The 26062-nt window shown below is 40.1% G+C and overlaps 1 pseudogene; it reads left to right on the forward strand.

The window, feature by feature from the left end:
• The first annotated feature begins 11422 nt into the window (after positions 1 to 11422).
• LOC118983620 (palmitoyltransferase ZDHHC6-like) lies at positions 11423 to 12652 on the forward strand (annotated as a pseudogene).
• The last annotated feature ends 13410 nt before the right edge of the window (positions 12653 to 26062 follow it).

The raw sequence follows: 26062 nt of genomic DNA on the forward strand, positions 1-26062 counted from the left end.
CTCTCCTTCTCTTTCAGCTCTCCTAATAATACTGGTGAGCCCCGGGGCTCAGGCATCAGTCCTTTTCCCTTCTTTACCCTGGTTCCAGAGGGGCCTTCATCCGGTCTCATGGGTTTTCATCCCAGACATATGCCATCAACTCCTAAGTTTGTATCCCCAGCCCAGATCTTTATTTTTCATCTCTTCTTGGACATCAATATGTGTTACAAAAACAACCTGTCCAAAGTGGACTCCTGAGTCACCACAACCCCCTGCTTTCCAATTCATTTCTCCTACAACCACCCTTCAATCTAGATGACCAAAAACTTTGTCATCATGCTTGACTTGACTTTTCTTATCTCTCACTGCATCTATCAGCAAATTCTGCTGGACTTTACTTCAAAAATATGTTCAGAATCTAGTGTTTTCTCATTGTCTTCATAGCTACACCTGCTTGACTAAGCTCCTGTTCCACTTGTTGGATAATTGCAATAAGCTCCTGATTGGTGTTCCTGCTACCACCCCTCTGCAGAATATTCTAAGCAGCTTGTGAGCTCACTTTAAAATATAAGTCAGATCATATGTCTCTTCTGCCCAAAATTGTTGTGGATTCCTGTGTTGGTCAGAGTAAGAGCCAAAGTTCTTACAGTGTCCTATCATTTCTTATAAGCCCCGTGGGATGTGCCCTCCCCCTTCACCCCATCACACTTACCTCCTGCTACTCTCTACCTTGATTTCCACACTGGTTTGCTTGCTATTCCTCTTACACAACACATATTGTTCTCACCTCGGGCCTTTTTTACTCTGTTCTTTCTGCCTAGAATGCTCTTTCCCAATCCTTCATCTTTCAGTTCTGTTTGTATGTCATCTAATCAAGGAGCTTACTCGGACCACAGTATTTGCAAAGCAACTTGTACCCAACCCTTTCCTCGCATTTTCTATGCCACTTTCTCTGCTTTTCTTTTTTCCAAAGTACTAACCTACTGATACACACACGCAAGTATATGCCTCCACATGTGTGTACATTTGCACCTATACATACCATATGTGCACACTTTCCACCTATGCATATATATGCACACATTTTCACCTGTGAATACACACATACACACCTATGTGCACATTTTCCACCTACATGTGCATGTATACCTACTTGTTTACTAGTTTATTTTCCTATTACATTATAGTCTTCCCCATTAGAGTGTAAGCTTTGTGGATGCCGGAACTTACTTTTGTTCCTTGCTGTGTTCCAGTGCATAGAATCATGCCTGGCATGTCGTAGGCTCTCAATATGTGTTCATTGAATGAGTGAATGCATTGTCTACATACTTCTCTCTCCCATAACCCCTCCTTTGGAGACAAGTGACAAGAACAGAAATTTTAAAGCATTATTTTGTTTGCCTTCTGACTGATGTGAAAGGGTAGGGGCTTCTGTTTTCTTTCTAAAACTTTGGCTGGTCAGAGATGACAGTCCCTCTGAGCTGTGGGCTCACAGCGATTCCAACTGGATAGTGAGCACATCTCCCCCCCCCCCCCCCAACCCTCGGTCTCCCACAGTGTCCTTGGGGCATCAGCATTTATACTCATCTGTGAGCCTGGCACAGGGCCTTTCTTCCCTCCAGATGTATGGATGCTTGGCTTTTGTGGAGATGCCAAACAAACAAAGGAAGATTATTTTGGGGGCTGGGAGTTACTTTCAAAAGCCAATTATGATAGAAGTGTTATCACAAAGGTTAGCACACCCAAATAGCTTGAAAACTGGCTCAAATAATTCTGCTTGCTACCAATAGAGATGAAAAGAAATTCTAAATGTAGTCCCAAATATCAGACTTTCAGAATCAGAAGGGCATTTCCCTCCTTCCCGCCCCTCCCTTTCTCTCTCCTTCCTTCCTTCCTTCTTTCCTCAAATAGAATGTATTTCTCTGCCCCCCTCGGGCCAGAGAAATGAGGCAAATCTACAGGATTACACAGATAATTGCAGAATCAGAGCTCAAACTCAGGTTTCCTAATTCTCACTCTTTTGAATACATTTTGCTGCCTTCCCAGTAAACAAGAAAATAATCAGAGAAATGCTCAGTTGAATATTTTGGAGAAGTTGACTGCTTGGCTCTCAAAAAGCTCAGTGCCAGTGGCAAAGTAGCTAGAATATCACCTAAGAGATGGAAAAAATAGACATTTCTTGGTCTTCACCCACTCCAAAGTTTCTTGTTGATCTCTCTAATCCTGTAGATTTCTCCCAAGGCTATTATTTATCTTCAGCTCAAACCATTATTTGCTCATTTGCTTGCATAGAGCTTATATCCTTCTATGGCAAGAGGGGACAGAGAGGGTCAAAAGGAAAAAATGTTATTTTAAAAATTACTACAAACAATTTTAATGTGTATTGAACATGATAAAATAATAACAGCTAACATTCATTGAGCTTATAATGTGTGACACATATAATTATTACACTTTATACATTGTCATATTTAATCTTCATTACCTGTAAGGTAAATACTGTTATCATCTCCATATTACAAAGGCGAGACTGAAGCTTAGAAAGATTAGATAACTGGGATTAGTTTATGTTCAGTCTTAAAATATATTATTAATATATCAATAGACAGCTCTTCTGCCACTGACATACCCTTTGTCTCTCTATGCTTAGTGAGTATCAATTGTATCAATCTATACAAAGTTTTCTGTTTTTTTCACATTAATGGTTTCTAGTGGTAGGACAAAATATTTATATAGATTTGGATAAACAAATAATTATAGATAAATATATAGAACACATGCATAATTTGGGACACTGTTTTTCAACCAGGACACCCAGGTTTTCCAAAGGTGCTCCTTAGACATGTCTAAGGATTTGACTCCAGTAGGAATGATTTACAGCATAAACTATTACGCTATGGAGGATAAAACTAAAAATATATCTTGTGTTTTCTTTATATTTTTGTGATCCTTACAATATGGAAGGTTTGGCATCGTAGTTGTCTTACATAAATAAAAACATGATTTAATAAAATGGTATTTTACAAAGCTACAAAACTCTTAACAGGAAAAACAAGTGTGAATCTTCATGATGGTGGGGCAGACATAGATTTACAGTTGTGAATACATGAAACAATGTTTATTCTTGTATTATTTATTAATTATTTGTATCATTTTCCACACAAAAAACTGTAACCCATCCTGTGTGACATCCAAAGCATAAGCAACAAAAGGAAAAACAGATAAATTGAACTTTTTTGAAATTATAAACTTCTCTATATCAAATGACACTATCAAGAAACTAAGAAGGCAACCCACAGGATGGGAGAAAACACTTGAAAATCTTATTTGTATAAAGAACTCTTGATGCAACAATGGAAAGGCAAACAATCCAACTCAAAAATAAGCAGAGGACATTTCCTTAAAATAGATATACAAATGGTCAATAGGAACATTAACAGGTGCTCAACATCATTAGTCATTAGGAAAATAAGTCAAAACCACAATGAAATACTACTTCATACCCACTAGGATGGCTATAATAACAATAATAATGAAAATAAGTGTTGGTGAGGATGTGGAGAAATTGGAACCATCATACATTGCTGGTAGGGACATAGAATGCCGCTGTGACTTTGGAAAAAAGACTGGCATTTTCTCAAAATGTTTGAGTTACTGTGTGACCCAGCAATTCCATTTCCAGGTATATGCCCAACAGAATTGAAAGCATATGTTTTCATATGAAAACAAGTCTATGAGACCTTGTACATGAATGCTCATAGCAGCATTATTAATAACCCAAAAGAGGAAACAACCTAAATGTCCACCAACTGATCAGTGGATAAACAAAACGTGTTGTATGCATGCAATGCAAAGTTATTTAGCCATAACAAGGAATAAAATAGTGGTGAATACTGCAATGTGGATGAATCTTGAAAATATTGTGCTAAGTGAGAGAACCAGGCAGGTAAGGCCACATATTGTACAGTTTCATTTAGGTGGGTTGTCCAGAACAGGCAAGTTTACAGAGACTGAAAGTAGGTTGGTGGTTACCAGGGAGTGTCAGGGACAGAGGAATTAGGAGTAACTGCTAACAGATAATGGGGTTTCTCTTTTTTGTGATGGAAATGTTCTGCAATTAGATAATAGTGAAAATTGTACAAGTCTGTGAACGTACTGCTGAATTATACATTTACAAATGGATAAAATGGTGAATTTTATGGTATATAAATTTAATCTCAGTTAAAAATGGCATTTTACAAGATTTCAATGATATCTATATTTCAATCTTCTGATATAAATTTAGTTTCTTTGCTTTTTATTGCAAGCAAACTTTACTTATTTTTTTAAAATATTTTATTTATTTATCTTTAGAGGGGAAGGGAAGGAGAGAAGGAGAGAAATATCAATGTATGGTTGCCTCTAGTGTGTCCCCTGCCGGGAACTGCCCTGCAACCCAGGCATGTACCCTTACTGGGAATCGAACTGCGATACTCTGGTTCGCAGCCCGTGCTCAATCCACTGAGCTACACCAGCCAGGGCAAACTTTACTTATTTTTATATTCTCTTCTGGTTTGATTTTGAGGCAACACAAATGTGGTGGGGCATCTGCTTTCGGAGCTGTATTAGGACCTGTGCTCTGGTTGTTTTGCCTCAACTTCTTTTTTTTAATTTATTGAATTTATTGGGGTGACATTGGTTAATAAAATGGTAGGTTTCAGGTGCACAATTAATTCTATAATACATCATCTTGTGTTGTATAGTGTGTTCACCACCCCTGCTTAACTTCCAACCAGCTAGTTTTATTGCTCCACCTTCAGAAGGTAAGGAAACACCTGGTCATTACCAAAACTGGGTCTATCTAATGGCAAAACATTTGATGAGTTTAACCTAAAAATTGCGCTGGGAAATGGACTTTTAGGAGTTAGGATTATGGTTGGTTTTGGTGGGGAGAGGACATGATAATGACTTGGAAGGAAACACAGGGTAGTTCCTGCGTGCTAGACACTGGTTACATGGGTGTGTTCAATTTGTGAAAATGCACCTGTGTCTAGGCACCGTCCTGAGTGTTGATTGTTCTTCAATAACAAGTAAACAAGTCAGTTTAGCCTTCGATATTTAGTCCCAATCACTTAAGTGGGGACCAGAATTCACTGAACTGACCTGCTGACTTGGAGGTGACACCGAGCCATGGCCATTCTGAAAGTTTCTTGTTTCCATGAACAGTACTCTGAGTTCATTAAAATCAGACTGCATTAAACTATTATACTATTGGTTTCAAAAGCAAGGTCATGGCTTCCCTGTGGCTCCTGAGCACTGGAACTACTAGAATGTAATCCCCAGGTTGAGGTGATGCTTGAAGTCAGGGATAGTGCTGTCAGGCAGGTGTGCCCTACACCCTGCTCTGTCATCTGTGTTACACACCCAGAAGCTTCCCACCATGGTGTGCTCGGCCCGCAGAGCGCCCCCCCGCCCTCCGCCATGAGAATAAGTCTTCCAAGACATGATCTGCTTGGGGAAGAAAGGTAGCCAGAAGAAAAGGGCCTTGAGTCTAGTCCTCAATGGGCTTTTATTGAGCTTAATTTGCATAGGAATACAGGACATATACATAAAGGTCATCAGTCATTGTCAGGCAGTAATGATCCAACAACAGGTAACATTCAAAGAACTATGAGGGCTTATTCTGAGTCAGGGTCAGATAGCTGAGGGGCCATAAAATTCTGGGAAACAAACTCATTTTATGCTTGGACCCTTATCATTTAAATTGATTGTATTCATCGCGAACTGGGTTTCACAGGGTTTTATGCATTCTTTCTTAGGCCTGATAGCAACCCCTATCCTGCTGCCCAGCCCTCCCACCCCCCAACTGCCCATTCCAGCACAGGGCCACACCTGCCTCCCTCATTGTTTCAGGCTTAAGTCAGGTGGAGGAAGTAAGGCAGCCAAGAGATTAGGAGACTTCTTACAGACAGGAGAAAGATTCAGGCCATGTCAAAGCCAAGGGGTGAGGATCCGTCACCCCTTTTCTATCTTCCCCCAAGTCCTTCCCTGATTTCCCCTTCAAAGCCATGCCTGTCTTAGGTCATCCCTCACTTGAGGAATCTTACCTGTCATTGGCTAACGAATCATCTGCCCAGAGGTGAGCAGGGTGAATGAAGTAAAGGGGAGAAGCTGCACCCCTACTGGGAGGATGAGCTTTGTCTCCTTAGTGCTTTATGGTCCCAAGATCTTTTTACTCAGCCTTAGCCACGGTGGGGTTACAGCTTCTGAAACCGGGCAGGGCGGTTCCCAACACTATGGTGCTCATTTTTTCCATCTGGACCCAGAAATGTCCTTGTGGGTGCCCACTACAAAGAGATCCAACTGGCCTTCCAGTGGGTGAGGCCCACAATTTCATGTCGAAAGTACTGGATGTACTTTGGTATCTAGAGGTTTTTGGATTTTAAAAAGGTGGTACATTGCATATACTATAGAGTGTATGCTACAGCTAACATGGTTTGGGGCAGCTCTTATAATCAGAAAATGATGATAAAGACTATGTACAAACAGTCTCCTGTCAGTTCAGGCCAGGGTGTGCTGTCAAAGGAATTCCCATCAAATTTTAAAAAATGTTTTGGTTTTCAGAGTTTTGGGGTTTGGAATTGCTCACGAGAGAACATGGATCTGTATCAGCCAGTGTTATCATTGAATGAATGAGTCTCAGGCCTTTTCTTTTTTCTAATCCTCACCTGAGTACATGCTTATTGATTTTAGAAAGAAGGAAAGGGAAGAAGAGAGAAAGGAGAGAAACATCTATGTTAGAGAGAAACATCGACCAGTTACTTCTTGTACGTCCTTGATCAGTGACTGAGCCCACAAACTAGACATGTGCCCTGACTGGAAATTGAATCTACAACCTTTCAGTTTACAGCATGGTGCCCAACCAGTTGAGTCACCCGGCCATGACTCAGGCCTTTCTTGACAGAGGTTTTAATGGATGGAGGTGCTAAGTGGGAAACAGAGTCGGAGAAGGAATCAGGGAGGAACGTCACATCCTGCCTAGGCTAGCGCTGTGCCTAGCTGCATGTAGGTGGGGGAGTGGCAAGAAGACAGCCTTGCTGAGGTGGGACAGGTGTGCCTGGTGCAGCACCATCCTTTTTGGGATTCTGCGCTCTGCTGTGGCACCTGTGAAGCTGTCGGAGCTTGTTAACATTTCATCGATTCCTGCAGCACATTTGGGCCTTTCTGATGCACTCAGTCGCAGCCAAGTTTATAATGTAAAATTTCTGGAGATTAATGTTTATCTAAATTAAGTTAATTATAAGGATGATGATGTTAAGGCTCACTTAGACGTGTGTTTTTGAAGAGATTAGAGTTCAATTCCCTAAACAAGAAGCGAGGGAAGCCTTTTCTGGATAATCGATTTCCTATCATTCCGCTGATCATTCAACAGGACATAAGTTCAATGTGGAGATGACTTGTAAATGTCTTTCTTCAGGATCATCTATAAGGGTTGGAGGTAAATAAACAGACAAATGTCACATCATATTGGGAAGGTGTCCCCTGGGGCCACAAACACATTAATTTTGGTATAAACTATTTAAGAGGGAGAGTAAAGAAAGTGATGATGTAGGATTGTTTAAGTGTGTCTGCAAGAAGGAAGATGGCAGCCAATGGTGGGGGTGGTTTGTAGGCTGATTCTAATTGTACTTGGTGAAGTTCAAGAGTCTTTGTAGAGTGTTATGGGGCACAGAGGAGGGGTATCTGAATCAGCCTGTGTTAGAAGTGTGGCTCAGGGAAATGGTGCTTTGAATTGACCTTTTTCCTTGTTGTTGACCATTATTACAAATTTAAATGTCCAGCATGCAATTTAGTTCAATGAACTTTGGCAAATGCGTACATCCATGTAACTACCACCCCAGTCAAGATATAAATAATTTTCCTCACCACAGAAAGTTCCTTTGTGATTCTTTCCAGCCAGTACCCTACCCCCACCCATCACCTCAAAGGCACCCAGATAAACTGCCTTTGGTCTAGGCATTAACAATAGGAAGGGGGGGGGAGGCAATTCCATGGAGAGAACAGTGTGCAAAGGCATGAACATCTGAGAAACTGTGACACATGTAAGGGATCTCCAGTTCCCTGGTAGCCTGTTTCTGGGGCTGAGGGTGTGTCCTCTCCATTGGACGGAAGTTTCACATTGGCGAGGCTAGGAACCGGGTCATCAAGAGATGTGAATTCAAGCACCTTGACTTTCATTTTATAAGACAAAAAGGCCATGGAAGGGTTTCAGGCAGGCTATTGGTACTGGTATTAAGACCAGTGTGCTTAAGTTTTTTTTCTTTCTTTTTTTTTTCTGATTTAAAACTTCAAAACAAAATTTAAGTCTTTTTATTGTAGTAAAATATACACAAATAAAATTTACCATCTTAACCATTTTTAGGTGTACAGTTTAGTGGTATTAAATACATTGATACCATTGTACAACTATCACTATGCCCACCTCCAGAACTCTTTTCACCTTGCAAAACAATCCTTTCGCGTTCCTCCCTCCCCCATCCTCTGGCAACACCATTCTACTTTCTGTCTATGATTTTGACTACTTTAGGTATCAGAGTGGAATCATACAGTATTTGCCTTTTTGTGGCTGGCTTATTTCACTCAGCACAGTGTCCTCAAGGCTCATCCATGTTGTAGCATATGTCAGCATTTCTTTCCTTTTTAACGCTGAATCCTTTGTATGGGTGCACACGCATTTTGCCGATCCATTCGTCTCTCAATGGATGCTTGGATTGCTTCCATGCTACTGTGAATAAGGCTGCTATGAACTTGGGTATCTGTTTGAGACTCTGCTTTTACTTCTTGGGGTGTATGCCTAGAAGTGAAATGGCTAGGTTATATGGTAATTCTATGTTTAATTTTTTGAAGAATGACCATACTATTTTCCACAGCAGCTATACCATTTTACATTTCTACCAAGAGTTCACAAGGGTTCTAATTTCTCCACATTAGTGGAGAAATTGTCAACACTTTGTGTTTTCTTTTCATAGTACTCTTCCTAATGTGTGTAAAGTGGTATTCCATTGTGGTTTTGATTTTCTTTTCCCCAATGATTAAGACTTAATTTTAAAGAGATTACTCTGGCAGTAGTGTGCTTGGGAGAATGGAAAGGGCATTGAGTAAAGGCAGAGGGACCCTGCTGGGAGTGATTACAGTAATCTGCAACTATGGGAGGACTAAGGTCAGACAGTGGGTGGTGAAAATGGAGAAGAGGAAATGGATGGGAGAAGTGTTAAGGAGATAAACTTTCTCATACTTGGTGATTTGTTGGAGGTAGAAGGAAAGGAAGAAATTTACAAACTGTAAGCATATGTATTTTCTTCACTAACACCAGATTCTGTGTCTCTTCATATTTCAAGATTTTACTTTCTCAAAATTAGCATCTAGTTAGAGGAGAACATTGGTATTTGGGTCCCCAGCTCCCATGTAGTTGCAGAGCCCCTTACGTGTCTCAGAAATGGGCTAGTTCTTATGCTGAAACAAATCAATATTGGGTTCCTTTCCTCAAGGAGTGACTGGCATAGTCAATTCCTGATTTTAAAATAATAGCTTTATTAAGATATGATTCACATACTGTGTAATTCACCCATTTAAAGTGTATATGTCAATGGTTTTACTATATGTGAAGATTGAGCAACCATCACTGTCATGATTAAGTGAAGACATTTTCATCACCCAAAAAAGAAACCCTATACCCATTAGCAGTCACTCCCCAGTTCTCTCTCCATCCCTCCCCCTAGGCAACCACTAATCTACTTTCTGTTTCCATATTCTGGAATGTTCACATAAATGTGGTCATTTGTGACTGGCTTCTTTCACGCAGCATCATGTTTTCAAGGTTCAACCATGCTATATCATGTATTAGTACTTTCTTTTTATTGCTGAATAATATTCCATTGTACGGATATGCCAAATTTTATTTCATCAGTTAATGGACATTTGGGCTGATGAAGATTCATGCTGTTTTCACCTTTTGGCTAGTATGAATAATGCTGCCATAGATATTCATGCACAAATCAATCTGTGATTTTAAATGTGAAAGTCTACCATACGAGGTTTGTTGCAAGAATAAATTGAAAGGATGCATGTAAGACATCAAATACTTGGTATATCATCAAAGCTTGGTATGCAGCAGGTGCAAAATAAATGGTAATTCCATGTGATGGGGTTGGTGATGATGATAGGAGTCTCTTTTAGGGGCTGGTGGTGCCCGTCCATGGCTCCCCAAAAGTGCTGTCTTTCCTTTTGTCTTATTCTACTGCTCCCTTTTCATCTTTCCCTCTTTAGTTTCTCCTTCTTTTCTACTGTATTTCTTTTTCCTTCCGAACTTATATCTTAATTAACATTATTGGTGACTCCCTGGTATGTTGCTTAGCACCTGGTAGCCCGAGGACAGGGCCACAGCCTTTGTTACTCTTTGGGAACTAACACAACTAAGCCTGAGGAGCAAGTAGGGCAATGTACGGGAAATTATTGCTGGGAGAGCCTGTAAGGGTTTTTGTGAACTTTCGAGGCTCCATTTAGGTGGTAAGGCCCAATATAAGGTTTTCAGCCATAATTATCCAAGTTTTACAGTTTCTTTTTTTATATGGAAATACTCAGAGATTTTTATCCTCTAATCAAAGGAGTACTTCTGTGTTTTTTATACTGCTATGCAAGATAGTTATTTTTTATACACATTCATCTTAATATTAAATAAATTATTTTTGTCAGTCCAAGGAAAATAGAAAGTAGCTGTGGAGACAGCTTGCATTTTAAAGTTCAAGTGTTTAAATCATTTTAAGGGCAAAGTTTTATTTTATTGGTAGGAAATTGTCAAATTTATTCCTCTGTAAAATACAGTAATCTGTCCTTTTATGTGAAGAGAGACAAATATCTAACTCAATAATGTTGCTTGACATCAAACAATTGATCAAATATTTTAGTGAAGACAGTTTTATTCTTGGTGCTGGCGTTGGATGGTGTCTGCGCTTGAAAATTCCTTTCATATTAATTCAGTATGTCATTGATGTCTCTCTTTGATTCCCACAAAGGAAGAGATGAAGTTTTTACTGTAGAGAGGGCCTCAAAAGCAGAAGCAGAACTGATATAGTAGAGGAAATGAAATAAAATTCATTAGCCCCTTTGAACGCCTGGTATGTGGGTGCACTTTCTTCTGACTACATTAATAGTTTATTTGCTCTCGAAGTGTGAAAAGGAAAGACGGTTACTTGAAGGAAACTTCAGCCCCTGGAGTAAGGATGGCCTGTCTTTGGGAATCTCCTCTGTGCGTAACCACGAAAGTGGCATCATCCGCATTGACAGCGCACACCCTGAAGACATGGTAATTAGGGAACACACATGAACGGGTGGCACAGGGAAATGTGTGCACAGAAAAAGGATGCCTGTAATTCTTTAAAGATAGCAGGCATTCTTCCTCACCGAAATGGGTACATTGTACTCAGTTATCAAGTTTGAAAATCTCCAAGCATCGAAGAGACTGTGTCACTGGGGTCCTAGGATAGTTTGTGGTGTCATAGCAGTATGGTATGCGCTGGCCATGACTGACTCTGTGCTGTGGTACCAGCCCTTCCTTACGTGCAACTGGAGGAAGCATGGATTTCATCATGTTGACAAATTGGACTGGCATGACTCTTTATAATTACTTCAAAACTATGTTTGTTAGTCCTGCCTTTGTCCCTCTGGGGTGGGAACTGGAAAATTCTCAGGGCAGCATGTACCTCCAATATCATCAAGTCTCCAAGCACACAAGGCACCGCAGTCCCATCACTTCCAGCTGTGTAACAGGTGTGTGATGAAGATGGTCCTTCATCACATACATGTGATGATCCATCATGGTCCTTGGACCAACAACTGTTGTGGGTACCAAAATCATGCTTTGTTCATTCTGTTTCTGCTTCTAATACCATTGGGTTGTATTCAGGCTGCCTTCATTTCTGTTATGATTATATACATAGCTTTATAACGGGCTCTCCTTTGGGTGGAACATGGTAAAGATTGATATGAGTGCAGATGGGAGAGATCCTCTTCGAATTGTTCCATTTGGATTAGCTGCATTTACTGCCATCTTGTTTGCCTTGGGATGAGCCTTAGGAATGACCATAGCCATTGGGATATTGTTTTTTATCTAAATGAAAGTAATTCTCAGAAACAAAACTCCTGTTGAATCATGGATTGAAGAAAAGGCTACAGATCAAATTCAACAAGATGAAGTTTTTGTTTCCCCTGATGATATGGGAAGTTGATGGAAGAACTTTAAACAGCTATTCACCTGGTCAGGAGTCCCAGAAGGAGAGGGACTGGAGTAACTAATAAGTGAAGGCTGTCACCAGTACAGTTTAACAACAGAATAGTTGGAACAAAAAGCAGATAAAAGAGTAAGAAGCATTTAGTATGAAGTAAAAAAAATACAGTGGTGCCTGCGGACCTTTAAATAAAGGAATTAAAACATTCTTCTTGAGCCCTTGCACTGAAGAGCCTCATCGCTGTAGAGGGGGAGTTTGTTTTAGTCATCAGAGGGTTACAATACTGGTTGTAGAGAGACAAAATTCTTGATGATCTCTTTGTAGAAGATGTCACAAGAACAAGAGGATGTTCCCTAGAAACTGTGTGGAGAAAGTGGCCCTGTGATGCTACAACAAGCCCCAGAGAGTGAGAGGAAAAATAGATAGCCTCTATTAACATACAATTATTCTTAAGTCTGCCCCATTACCTGGAAATGGTACATGTTACCAAACTATTATGCAATGAGCCTAAATGTGGTTAAGGTGTTCTTTCCCTCAAAGGTGCCCTACTGCCACAATGTAAATACTTTTATGAGCATTTTGAAGGGTGAAGCCAATCTGTGTATGCCTTTGAATTCCTGCCCCTCTTTGCCACCTTTTTCTTTCCCCCCAAAAGAAAAACACTGCACCCAAAGAAGTCAATTGTGTTTTCTCTAGGGTTTCTTATGAACTGTACCCTATGGACCTCACCTGCAGGTGTTGTTCCCTCTTTGCCTGGAACATCTGCATGTGATGCTTTACCCTGTTTCCCCCTCAGTTGATATTTCTTATGTAATATTCTAGGTACTATAGAATGTCATTTGTCAGATTCAATATATGCTCAAGTTTTGCTATCTGTCTTTTAACAATGCTGATCTTGTCAAACCAAGTAAGATTGATGGGTGTTCTCTATAAATTAAAAAAAGAAACAGCGGCCAAGATGGAGGCGTAGGTAGACATGGTGTGCCTCCTGACACAACCAAAAAAAGGACACCAATTTAGAAACAAAAAACAACCAGTACTGACAGGAAATTGAACTGTATGGAAGTCTGACAACCAAGGAGTTAAAGTAGACATATTCAGCCAGACCAGCAGGAGGGGTGGAGTCAGGTGGCTGGGCAGAGAGGAGTCATGGCAAAGCAGTGGCTGGTGGACCCTGGTGCCCACAGCAGCAGATGGCAGAGACCCAGTAAGGTGGCAGATTGTGGAGGCGTGCAGTGCACAAGGCAGCTGGTGGACCACATGGTCTCACATTCACGTGCAGATAAACCAGGTGAAACTGGGGAGTGAGACAGACCACACAACCAGGGGCCCAGCACATGGAAATAAAGCCTCAAAATGCTGATTGAAAAACACCTGTGGGGGTTGAGGTTCTGGGAAACACTCCCAGCCTCACAGGAAAGTTTGTTGGAGACACCCACAGGGTCCTAGAATGTACACAAAACCACCCACATGGGAATCAGCACCAGAAGGTCCCAGTTTGCTTGGGGGAAGTGGCAGAAGGAACTGAAGTCCGAGAGAGAGCAGAGCAAGTGCCATTGTTCCCTCTCTGACCCTGCCCTCATATACAGCATCACAACCTAGCCACGTGGGTTGCCCCACCCTGGTGAACACATAAGGCTCTGCCCCTCACTACTTAACAGGGGAACTCACACACACGCACACACACACACAGACAAAATGGCCCAAATGAAAAAAACAGATCAAAGCTCCAGAACAAATAAAACTAAGTGACGAAGAGTTACCCAACCTATCAGATGCACGGTTCAAAACACTAGTGATCAGGATGCTCACAGAATTGGTTGAATTTGGTCACAAATTAGATGAAAAAATGAAGGTTATGCTAAGTGAAATAAAAGAAAATGTACAGGGAACCAATAGTGATGGGAAGGAAACTGGAACTCAAATCAATGGAGTGGACCAGAAGGAAGAAAGAAACATCCAAACAAAAAAGAATGAAGAAACAAGAATTTTAAGAAATGAGGAGAGGCTTGGGAACCTCCAGGACATCTTTAAATGTTCCAACATCCAAATTATAGGGGTACCAGAAGGGGAAGATGAAAAGTTATTTGAAAAATTATAAAGGAGAACTTCCCCAGTCTGGCAAAGGAAATAGTCTCCCAGGAAGTCCAGGAAGCTCAGAGAGTCCCAAAGAAGTTGGACCCAAGGAGGAATACACCAAGGCACATCATAATTACATTAGTCAAGATAAAAATGAAGGAGAAAATCTTAGAAGCAGCGAGAGATAAGGAGACAGTTACCTACAAAGGAGTTCCCATCAGACTGTCTGCTGATTTCTCAAAAGAGACCTTACAGGCAAGAAGGGGCTGGAAAGAAGTATTCCAAGTCATGAAAGGCAAGGACCTACAGCCAAGATTGCTCTATCCAGCAAAGCTTTCATTTAGAATGGAAGGGCTTATAAAGTGCTTTTCAGACAAGGTAAAGAGCTAAAGGAGTTTGTCATCACCAAGACCTTATTATTTGAAATGTTAAAGGGACTTATTTAAGAAAAAGAAGATAAAAATCATGTACAGTAAAATTACAGTAAACTCAAAATTACTAACAACTACACCTAAAACAAAAACAGAAACAAACTGAGCAAACAACTAGAACAGGAACAGAACCACAGAAATGGAGATCACATGGAGGGTTAGCAACAGGGGAGTGGGAGGAGGAGAAAGGGGGAAAAGGTGCAGAGAATAAGTAGCAGAGATGGTAGGTAGAAAATAGACAGGGGGAGGGTAAGAATAGTATGGGAAATGGAGAAGCTAAAGAACTTTAAAGTATGACACATGGACATGAACTAAAGGGGGGGAATGTTGGTTGGGGGGTGGAGGGTGGAGGGGACTAAGGGGGGAAATGGGACAATTATAATAACAATTAATAAAATATATATTTTAAAAATAGAAAAGAAAATGGAATAATATACTTAAGATACACAAGGAAAGAAAACGTGAGCAAAAGTTTCTATGTCAAGTAAGATTGACATGAACTGTGATCAACATGCAGGCACTTGGGGAATATTGTTCTTATGAGCTCTTATTGAAGTGTCTACTAGAGACCAAGTCCACCACAAAGATTAGAGAGACATTGACACAGGATCTGGTTGGTGAGCGTGAAGTATATGGTGCTTGCGGAACTAAGACTTAATGAAGGTTGAAAGAGGGAGAATATGTAAAGGTTATATGATTTGTCAACACGGATCTAGTAAAACCATTTAAAAAGAGGGGAGAATAGATTAGCCTAAAAATTTTAACTGCTTTCTCTGAACGTGATTTGTGGTGGTAGTATTATGGTTATTCTGAAACTGTTGTATAATTATTATAGGTCAGAGCAAATTATGGGATATTCTAATTCTGTCATTCCCCTGGGTGCTTGAGAGCTAGGATTCTTAGTATGGAAGAAAAGGAATGCAATTCCCTAGTAACAGTCTTCTAATGTCCAGATTATGGTCTTGAAATGCTATGTTCCATTGAAGGAAACTAGGGTTTCTGGAAGAAAATAAATAGCTGATTCCAGTTCTGGAGTAGGAAGTGTACAGGATAAACTGAAACATTTTGACTCACCAAAGACTATTAGAGTTGGAGACAAAAGGCTCAGGAGTTATCTTGAAGAGGCTCAGGAGTTAGACTTGAAGAGGCTTTGATAACAAGTGAAACAATTTGAGCCTTAATGAGGATAATGTTTAAATATATTTAAATCCATGATTTCATAATATCTAAAAAGAAAGCTAATTTATCAGCTTCTGAGGATGACAGATAACCAATTTATTATTGTGAAAATTGTGTGAATAAAAACAGAATCAACTGTTTGTTTATATTGCCTGTCTCTTTTGAGCTGTGCAACTGAGTAACCAAATGGTAGCTGAAGGGAAACATCTCTTTTATAAAATCGCTCCAGCCAATAAATGGAAATAATGTGGTAAAAATATCACCATCCTAATGATCTCAAGTGAATTAATGAACCTAGGCATTGAGTACAAATAACTATCAACATTAAAAAAACAAGCAAAGCAGACATTTTGTATCTCCTGGTGAAAGAACACACCACCACTCGATCTTGCCAGAGGGATAGAATCGGTCTCATCCATCCTCTGTACTCAGTGGCCAGTTTGCGAGAAACGCAGTGCAGAGGATAGAGGAACAGGCTGACCTGTACCATGAGTATGCAGTCATCGAAGTTCAGATGGGAGGAAACTTCACGGGTGAAACAGTCTAAGTCCTTCAACAGACTCATTGTCAGGGAAAGAAAGGGTCAGAGAAAGATATGCAAAATTAGAAAGGGGAACCAACTAAACTGTGCACAAGGGTGATAGAACATAAAGTAACACAAGAAAGTGATAATACTTTTAGAGGGAGAGATGGAGACAGTGATTAGTATGGGGCACATGGAGGATAGTTCAGCAAGTGCTCTATTGTTAACACATTGCTATACCTGTTTATTATTTTTTGTTAAATCTTAAATCATTTATTTATTTATTTATCTTATTTATCTTATTTATTATTGTTGTTGTTCAAGAACAGTTGTCTCAATTTTCACCCCACCCCTCTCCCCAGCCCCACCCATCCCCACCTCCCTTCCTCACTCCTACCCTCCTGTGGTTTTCTCCATGTGTCCTTTATACATGTTCCTGATGACCCTTCCACTTGCCTGCCCCTGTTACCCACTCCCCTCTGGTCACTGCCAGTTTGTTTTTTATTTTAATGTCTCTGGTTATATTTTGCTTGCTTGTTTGTTTTGTTGATTAGGTTATAGGTGCAATCATATGGTATTTGTCTTTCACTGCCTGGCTTATTTCACTTAGCATAATGCTCTCCAGAACCATCCATGCTGTTGTGAAGGGCAAGAGCTCCTTCTTTCTTTCTGCTGCATAGAATTTCATTGTGTAAGTGTACCATAGTTTTTTGATCCATTCATTTACTGATGGGCACCTAGGTTGCTTCCAACGCTTGGCTATTATAAATTGTGCTGCTATGAACATTGGGGTGCATAGGTTCTTTTGGATTGGTGTTTCAGTGTTCTTAGGATATAATCCCAGCAGTGGAATTGCTGGGTCAAAAGGCAGTTCCATTTTTAGGTTTCTGAGAAAATTCCATACTGATCTCCACAGTGGGTGCACCAGTCTGCATTCCCATCCACAGTGCACTAGGGTTCCCTTTTCTCCACAACCTCACCAGCACTTATTGTTTGTTGACTTGTTTATGATGGCCATTCTGACCAGTGTGAAGTGGTATCTCACTGTGGTTTTAATTTGCATCTTTCTGCGAGTTGGTGATGTTTGAGCATCTTTTCATATTTCTCTGGGCCCTTTGTATGTCCTCCATGGAGAAGTATCTGTTCAGGTCCTTTGCCCATTTTTTGATTGGATTGTTTGTCTTCCTGGAGTGGAGTCTTGTAAGTTCTTTATATATTTTAGATATATAAAGAACTATCTATAGTAGATCAAGCCCTTGTCCGAGGTGTCATTTGAAAATATGTTTTACTATACTTGTCTTATCACATATGCAGCCATCTATCCATCCCTCCATCCACCCATCATTCTGTTTTATTTTTGGGTGCATTTCAAAATAAATTACAGACATTTGTATACTTCCCCTCAGTATTTCAGTACTCTAATACAACTAACTAGAGTTCGATATTTACTTACAGTGTTTTCTTTTGACGTACAATTTATATAAAATAAAACATAAAATAGAAGTGTACACTCACTGAGATTTGACAAATGTAACACATGTAACTCAAATTCCGATAAAAATATATATTATTATCACCTCAAAAAGTCCCTCATGTTCCTTCCAGTTCTCTAAAATCCAAATGTATTTTCTCAAATAATCATATTCAAGAGTAAAATTGATTTCCTTTTGAGTAAAATGAAAAAAAATTGCATGCTTTATTTTCTTTCTCAGTCCCCTGGCATTTCCAGTTTTTGTAGATATCCTCCAGGAATCTCACTTTCAAGTTATTGTGAGTAGTGGTACTGAGAGGCAGGATAGAGTGGTGGTAAAGATTCTGGAGCCAGACTGCTGAAGTTTGAATCCCAGCTCTATCCCTTACCAACAATGTGATGTTGCTTAGTTAATTCATCTGCCTCAGCTTTTATTCTATGAAAGATGGAGGTAGTACCTTCATCAAAGGATGGTTATGAGGGTTAGTGAGGTAATACCTGCAAAGTGCTCACAGTAGTACCTAACACACAGTAAGATATAAGTGATTGCTTTAATTGTTATTAAGTTACCATTTTACAGTATGCATTATTCCTTTCACACCAATTCAAAAGAATGTATGCACACCTATGTTCATAGCAGCGTTATTTACAATAACCAAGATTTGGAAACAGCCTAAGTGCCCATCAGTAGATGATTGGATAAAAAAGCTGTAGTATATTTATACAATGGAATATTATGCAGCAGTAAAAAAGAAGGAATTCTTACCTTTTGTGACAGTGTGGTTGGAGCTGGGGACTATTATGCTAAATGAAATAAGCCAGTTGGTGAATGACAAATACCATGTGCTCTCACCTATAAGTGGAATCTAATGAACAAAATAAACTAATCAGCAAAATAGAACCAGAGGCATAGAAAGGGGAGGGGGCAGGAGGGGAAGTGACTGGTTGAAAGAAAGTGAAAGGATTAGTCAAAGAACATGAATGGACATGGACAATGGTGTGGGGATTGACTGTGGGAGTGTGGAGTGAGCTAGGTGGAGGGGGAACAGAGGGGGAAAATGGAAACAACTGTGATAGCACAAACAATAAAATATTTAAATTAAAAAAAGAACTATTTTGACACTCACCTTCAAATTAAAAATTACGTTAATGTTAACAATAATTATTCAGACATATATAGATCTGAGGGCTGCTTGGAAGCATACAATGACTTGGCTAAGGGTCATCCATGTGATCTGGAACCATTTGTTCTCATATCCTCCAGAAAGCATCCATCTGGAAAAGACCCCATGTGGCCTGGAAGCAGCCGTGTGCCTTCCTTCTCCCTTCAGTTCCCTCTTCTGTGATATGTGAGGAAGACCACAGACTCATGCAGGAGATTCATCAGGCTCCTCACTGGAACTGCTTGGTTATAAATCAGATTATGCATGTGAAAACAGTGGAGGCCTCTGGAAATCAATACTTTATAAGTGCCTGCGATTGTTGCTATTTATCATTCTCCAAATGAGTCAGTTCTTTTCATCAACCGGGCATCCAAACTTTAGCAGCTGGGGGCAGCCTGTAGATCATCCATTACTGGTGTCTCCTTTTCTCTTCTTCCACGAGTCATCCTCCCCAAGGACACCCCCATCTCCACCCCCATCTCCCAGCCATTTCTCCTGTACAGCATGGTCAGCAGCCATTACCTCAGCTCTAGCCCACCTGGGACTTTTACAGGGGCTGGGGCTACCTTTACCCTGTGAAACAGTAGGAAGACTTGGACCATTTCTTTGAAACAGTTAGCTTTGCAGCTATGGGATTTAGTGCAGTCATTTGGAATTCTATTTGATTTTTACCTTCTGTGTGTTTACTCCTATGTGAGCAAACCTCTGAGGTTTACCGCCTGGGTGTGCAGCAGATACCTTATTCCTTCAAGATGGATTTTTTGATAATGTTAAAATAACTTGTTTTTTCTCTTTTGAGGTGCCTTAAAATCTCCTTATTCTCAGACAAGAGAATCAATCTTTAACGTTAAAAACATCAAAGCTGTCAATATATATTGTCTGATTAATAAGTCAGATCAAATTTTAACTTTTATTTTATATTTCCTGTGTTCTCTGCACATATGATAAAGACCTATAAAATCATGTTAAAATTTTCAAGGATTCAGCAGAATCTTATACATACTTTACATTAAATATTAAAAATGTCTGTTACATGAAAATATGAATACATAGTAATTCTAGCAAACTGAAGGAAATAAGCCTAAAGTAGGGGCTCAAATACACATTTATAATGTTCCTCAATCTACAGAAGCTCCAGAATGTCGTCTCTGCAGAAAGATTATACTTATCCCTCTCTTTCTGTTGTTTCACTCCCAATAGTCTTCCCTTTGTCTCTACTGTGTTCCTTATTACTGTACCCATAAGATGCTACAGGTTATATTCCCATGGATGGCCGCTGTGTATAAGAGAAAAGCAGCTAGATCGTTGGTTATGCCTCTTCATCTTCCACTGACAGGAACTAACACACCACAGACATGTTTTCTGCGGTCAAGAGTACCTTATTCTCAGAGATGTACAGAGAAGTAAGCTTTCCCCCTATCTCCCAGCTGCTCTGTGAATTTCTGAGTGCTTGTGTTTCCATGGTTACTTCTAGGTCCAACACTGTTGCTTTGGACTCTAGGTTTTTCCCAGATCTCACCTCCCATCAGATGTCTTTCTCTATGTCCTTGATGCTTACCTAGACATGGAACAGAACAACTTTGCTTTGCACATCCCAAGGTGCCATATGCAAACATTGTGTCTAACAGAGTTAGAACTACAAGGAAAACAATTCTGAACAACAGTTCTCAGAGACTCCTGTCGCTCAGCAACATTTCTCCTATCACAGGTATTCCCTTCCTCCCATCACGTTGCTCTGCTCCTGTCTCTTTCACTTCTCTTTCTCACTTCTCTACCCAGTCTCATCACCAAGTTTTTCTTATTTCTTGGGTAGAGGAGTTAAGTTGTCTCTTGATTCCCCAGTTTTCCCTCAAATTATGACGGAGGTCTCCCTTTAGGGCACCTACATCAATTCTGTTGCTCCAAAAAGTCTGTGGTTCTGGAGAGTAGTGCCACTTCCTTTGGGTCAGAAGAGATTACAGTCAGAAGCATTTTTAAGTCCTAGTGTTTTCCTTTACCATTTAGCTCAGCACCCAGAAGTTGACTATGATTGTGTTGGAATTATCCCAGCAGCTGATCTTTTCTCAGTGGATTCTCTTTACAATTCTACAGTGAAGCACTATGGAGGCCTTGGTTCCACCTTCCTGCAATCAGAATCGACAATCTGCAAACGCTAGACTGACCTTGTGGAGTTATTGCTTGTTGTTGGACACAGTGTGTCTTATATTTCTGCACATAACCTAATTGTTTCTTTGTATAATTGAATGGCAATATTTTGATTTGATAATATAATTTGTTAAAATTGATTTGGGCTGCTGATTTTGGAAAAAGACAGAGTAAATGGAGTTTTTCCTGATTCTTTCCTTTGAATACGACTAAACATACTTGAAATTATTGAACAGACAATTATGAAAGGACTCTGAAGGCCAGAAAAAAGCTGCAGACTGGTAGGAAACCTTAGGGCATAAGGAACGATGACTTGGTGAGTTCCCTGGGTTGTCTTTTTGTCTCCCAGGCCTGGTTTCCAGAGAAGCTTGCAGTCTGGAAGCACCCACAGGCCTAGACAAAAGAACCGGAGAAAAGCCTGCTCTCTCTGGCCAAACGACCAGGAGAGGGGAAGGCTGACAAAGATCCGGTGGGGAGCTACAACCCCTGCTTTATGCCTCAGATCAGTAGGCAGTCCAGTCTGTTGGCAACAGTGACAACAGGTCCCAGACCCTGCTCCACAACCAGGGCCCTGGCAGGCAGTCTGATACAAACACAGTGACAGCAGCAGAAAGCCTTGTGTCTCCCTGCCCTCTACTAGCATAAGAAGACCCAAAGCCAGTGGTTTCTGCTCCACTCCCTTCCCCCAGATGATCACCCAGTGAGAGCAGGTGGCTGACGGAATTGCCTTCTGCCCCTGCAGATGGCACCAGTGGGAACTGAGCAGGAACCCTAGCAGCACCAGAAGAACAAAACACACCACAATAACATTGCAGGGGCTCTGGAGACAAAACTGTCCCTGAAAGGTGCCTTAGCTGGCAAAGCAGGCCAGAACTTACAGGCTAAACTTCGACAAAGTAACAGCCTGCTAAAATAGAAGGTTTTCACAAAAGCTTTAAGTAGGATCAAGTCTCCTAACATTATAAGCTAAGTGTCCAGTGATAAACCTCTCATTATACTAAGAGCCAGGAAAACCACAATTTGAATGAGAAAAAACAACCAACTGATGCCAATACTGAGATGAATCAGATGCTGGAATTTATTACCAGGATTTTAAAGCAACCATCCTAAGATTGTTTCCACAATTGATTACAAATTCTTTCAAAATAAGTGAAAATATAGAAAATGTCAACAAAGAAAGAAAAGTTAGAAAAAAGAACCAAATGGAAGTTAGAGAATTGAATGTTCTCATAATTGAAAGAAGTCACTGAATACACTTGGTAGTGGAGTGGATATGAGCAGAGCCTCCAAGATTTCTGGTGGAATACTAACAAAAGAGCTGGCATCATGTCCTCAGGGTCCCAGAAGGAGAGGAAGAACTCAGTGGTGCTGAAAGAGTGTTTGAAGAAGAAATAGCTGAAAACTTCCTAAATTTGGGAAGGGACTCAAACTTACATATTTAAGAAGCAAGTGAACCCCAAAGAGGATAAGCAAATCTACACTTCTGAAATCTACCAACATAAAAAAATCATTAAAGTATAGTTGACATAAAATATTGTAGTTTCAGGTGTACAACATAGTCATTTGACATTTATAATCCTTATGCTGTGATCAGCGCATTAAGTCTAGGAACCAACTGTCACCACACAAAGTTATAGCAATAATATTGACTATACTGTATATATATATAATACCTAGTGATGCCTAAAACAACCAATAAAGTGATGTAATAATATATGAAAAACATTATAAACAAATAATGATGGAATGTTAAAAATATACCTCAAAGAATTAATATCCAAAAGAATTAAAAACAGGGACTCGAACAGATATTTGTCCACTAATGTTCACAGCATTATTTACAAATAGCCAAAAGGAGAAACTAACCCAAGAGTCCATAAATGTATAAATGGATAAACAAAATGTGGTATATACATGCAATGTTGTTCATATGGAAAATAATATAATAATTAATAATAATACAAGAGTAAACTGTGTTGCATGTACTCACAACTGTAAATCTAATTTGCTCCATCTTGTATATAACTACAATAAAAAGAATGAGTTCTGTATGCAGCTCCTATAGAAGACTGGCAAGGGCTGGTAAGGGGGAAGAAACAGATTAAGCCATTATTATCCTTTACTGGCCTGTAGTAGAGCATTTGTCCTCCAGGTAGGTCTCTGGAGCAGCCTATGTTTTGTGGAATCTTAAGCAATCAAGACAAGGCATGGAAAGAAAAGCTCCTTTCTGAATGGTCAGACCTGAAGGTCTCTAGTAGAAGTTCAATTCTCAGCAACAAAGTCAGCTGAACTTGATGCATGCAATCAGGTAAGTAGGGAGAGCTTTGCATCACTCATTTCCCCTCCTCTGTTTTTTGATACAAATCTGATTGATTAACAGCTGTGGAGTGATAAAGTAGACATACTGATCCAGAGAAGGGAGAAAGAGCTAAGTGTTTTCAGCCAGGGCTACTGGAAACCCTCCTGTTGACCTTATCTGATTCCAACCCCTTTGTGCTCATTCGTTTGTTAAGTCTACGTCCTTGGGCCATCTGCCTTGTCGGTAAAGTGAAATGCTCAGGCTTCACTTCGCCATGGGGTCAGTGTGTTACACCTTAAGTGACTGGGGACTCTGGAGAAGTGGCTTAACGTGGGGTACATTCCTTCACCAAGAGCAGATTCCCAGGGCCCCTTAGATTGCACAAAGAAGGCTGCTTTGATGGATGTTGGCTGAGTTACCTCTGAAGTTTGGCTGTTGCAAGATTAATTTGTCCTGAGCTTAATAATAATAATAATAAAACCAAGAGAACATACATATAACTTGTGAGGCATTAAATACACTGTTTTTGAGAACAAGATCCTTTCTATAAACATTTATTGTACATTATGCATATCTTTATGTTGAACTATGAAATGTGTGAGTTAAGTTCTTAGATATCACTTACGGTTTTAATATATCAGTGAGTGCTGAATCCCATGCAATTTATATTAAAGGAAGCAAGTATCTAACACCTTATGTTGCTAGGTGGAAGACCATTCATTCATTCATTCCGCATTTAATCAGGTAGTATGTGCAAGGTTCTCTGCTATGCCTTGATTCCAGTCCTAACAGCACTCTCCCTATCATTCCTACTGCCATCAATATGCCGGAAGCAGAGGCTAACCTGGGAGGCCTTGGCAGGATGCCTCGTGGTACACAAAAGCTCCTGTTTTCTAGCAAAGCCTAGGATTGCTTTGTGGACTTACCAGGAATTTAGAGAGAACAAAGTGACAAGGTATTGGCATTTGGTATATAATGTTCCCTTTTCTTTTAATCACATCGACGAAGAGTTTTATTAATTTTCTATGTCACCAAGCATTTTCTCCTAAACATCCCTTCAAAGCAGTGGGGATTTATCTGCACCTGCTGCTGCCCCCACAACCGCCCTGCCACATAGTGGGGGACCTGAGATACAGAGAAGCATTGGCCCGCTCAAATAATTGACAACTGGGGATCCCAAGTACCGGGAAAAGAAGCCATCTCATTCACCCCTCAAGGTCCTGACAGTCTTTTCTCTTGTGAGAAGCCTTCCTTCACCTCCCCTCTCCTGCAACGTATGCCTGATCTCCCCCACCTCTTTCCTGCAGAACCCACTCTGCAGGCTCATGCTGCAGTTTTGTACTGTTGCATTTCTACAACTGGATTGTGGGCTCTGGGAGTCTCTCAAGAAGAGTGTCACACACAGTGGTCTTCTGTGGTGATGCTTTTGTGCTGATCTTCTTTACTTCCCCTTCCAAAAGTGTATCCATGCTTTCTGTGTCTCCTCTTGTAAGGGAGAAAGACATTCCTCTAACACATTTGTTCGTATTATGATTAGGATTGGCTGTTCTTGGGACAAAGCCTCCTGTTTGTGCCTTATAAATTAAAGGAACACTTCTTTGGTAGTGGCCTTGAAACACCTAAGGGAAAAACAGACAAAGTCTAGCTAGGAAACGTGGTTTTCTTTCTTTTAAAATAATTATTTTATCACCTGGGGAAAAGGTGAACTATAAATGGTGTCGAGATAACTTATTATCCACATGGAAAAACTAAATTGGATTCCTACCTCACACTTGGCATAAAAATCAATTCCACTGGCTGGTGTGGCTCTGCAGATTGAGTGTCAGACTATGAACTGAAAGGCTGCTGGTTCAATTCCCAGTCAGGGCACATACCTGGGTGGTGGGCCAGGTCTGCAATTGGGGGCAGGTGAGAAGTGACCAATCAATATATTTCTTACATTGATGTTTCTCTCACTCTCTTTCCCCCTCCCTTCCCCTCTCTCTAAAAGTAAAAAAATAAAATCTTAAAAAAATTATTATTACAAAAAAATAGGCTCTGGCTGGGTAGCTCAACTGGTTAGAGCATCATCCTGACAGACCAAGTTTGTGGCTTTGATCCCAGGTCAGGGCACATACAAGAATCAGCCAATGAACATATAAATAAGTGGAATAGCAAATCAATGTTTTTTTCTCTCTTTCTCTCTTTTATATCTTTCTCTCTCTAAAATCAATCAATAAAAAATTTTGATACATACCTAAATGTGTGTTTAAATATACACAAACAAACATGTATGTAAGTTATGAAGGTTAATAATAAAATAAATACCAATGACACCAAAACTAAACTTAATAATAAAACATAACCAATACTGTTGAAACTACCTTTGAATTTCTCCTTAATTTTATTCTTCTGCTTCCCCATCACTACCAGTCAATCACCAGCTGAATTTGTATTTGCCATTTCCTCACTTTCCTTTATGATCTTAATACATAGGTATATATCAGAAAACAATGTAAAACAAAATGCATTGTTTTACATTTTTGGATCT

Source organism: Sturnira hondurensis, unplaced genomic scaffold, assembly GCF_014824575.4.
Source record: "Sturnira hondurensis isolate 20B ecotype Veracruz unplaced genomic scaffold, ASM1482457v3 Scaffold0002840, whole genome shotgun sequence".
Taxonomy (NCBI): Eukaryota; Metazoa; Chordata; class Mammalia; order Chiroptera; family Phyllostomidae; genus Sturnira; species Sturnira hondurensis.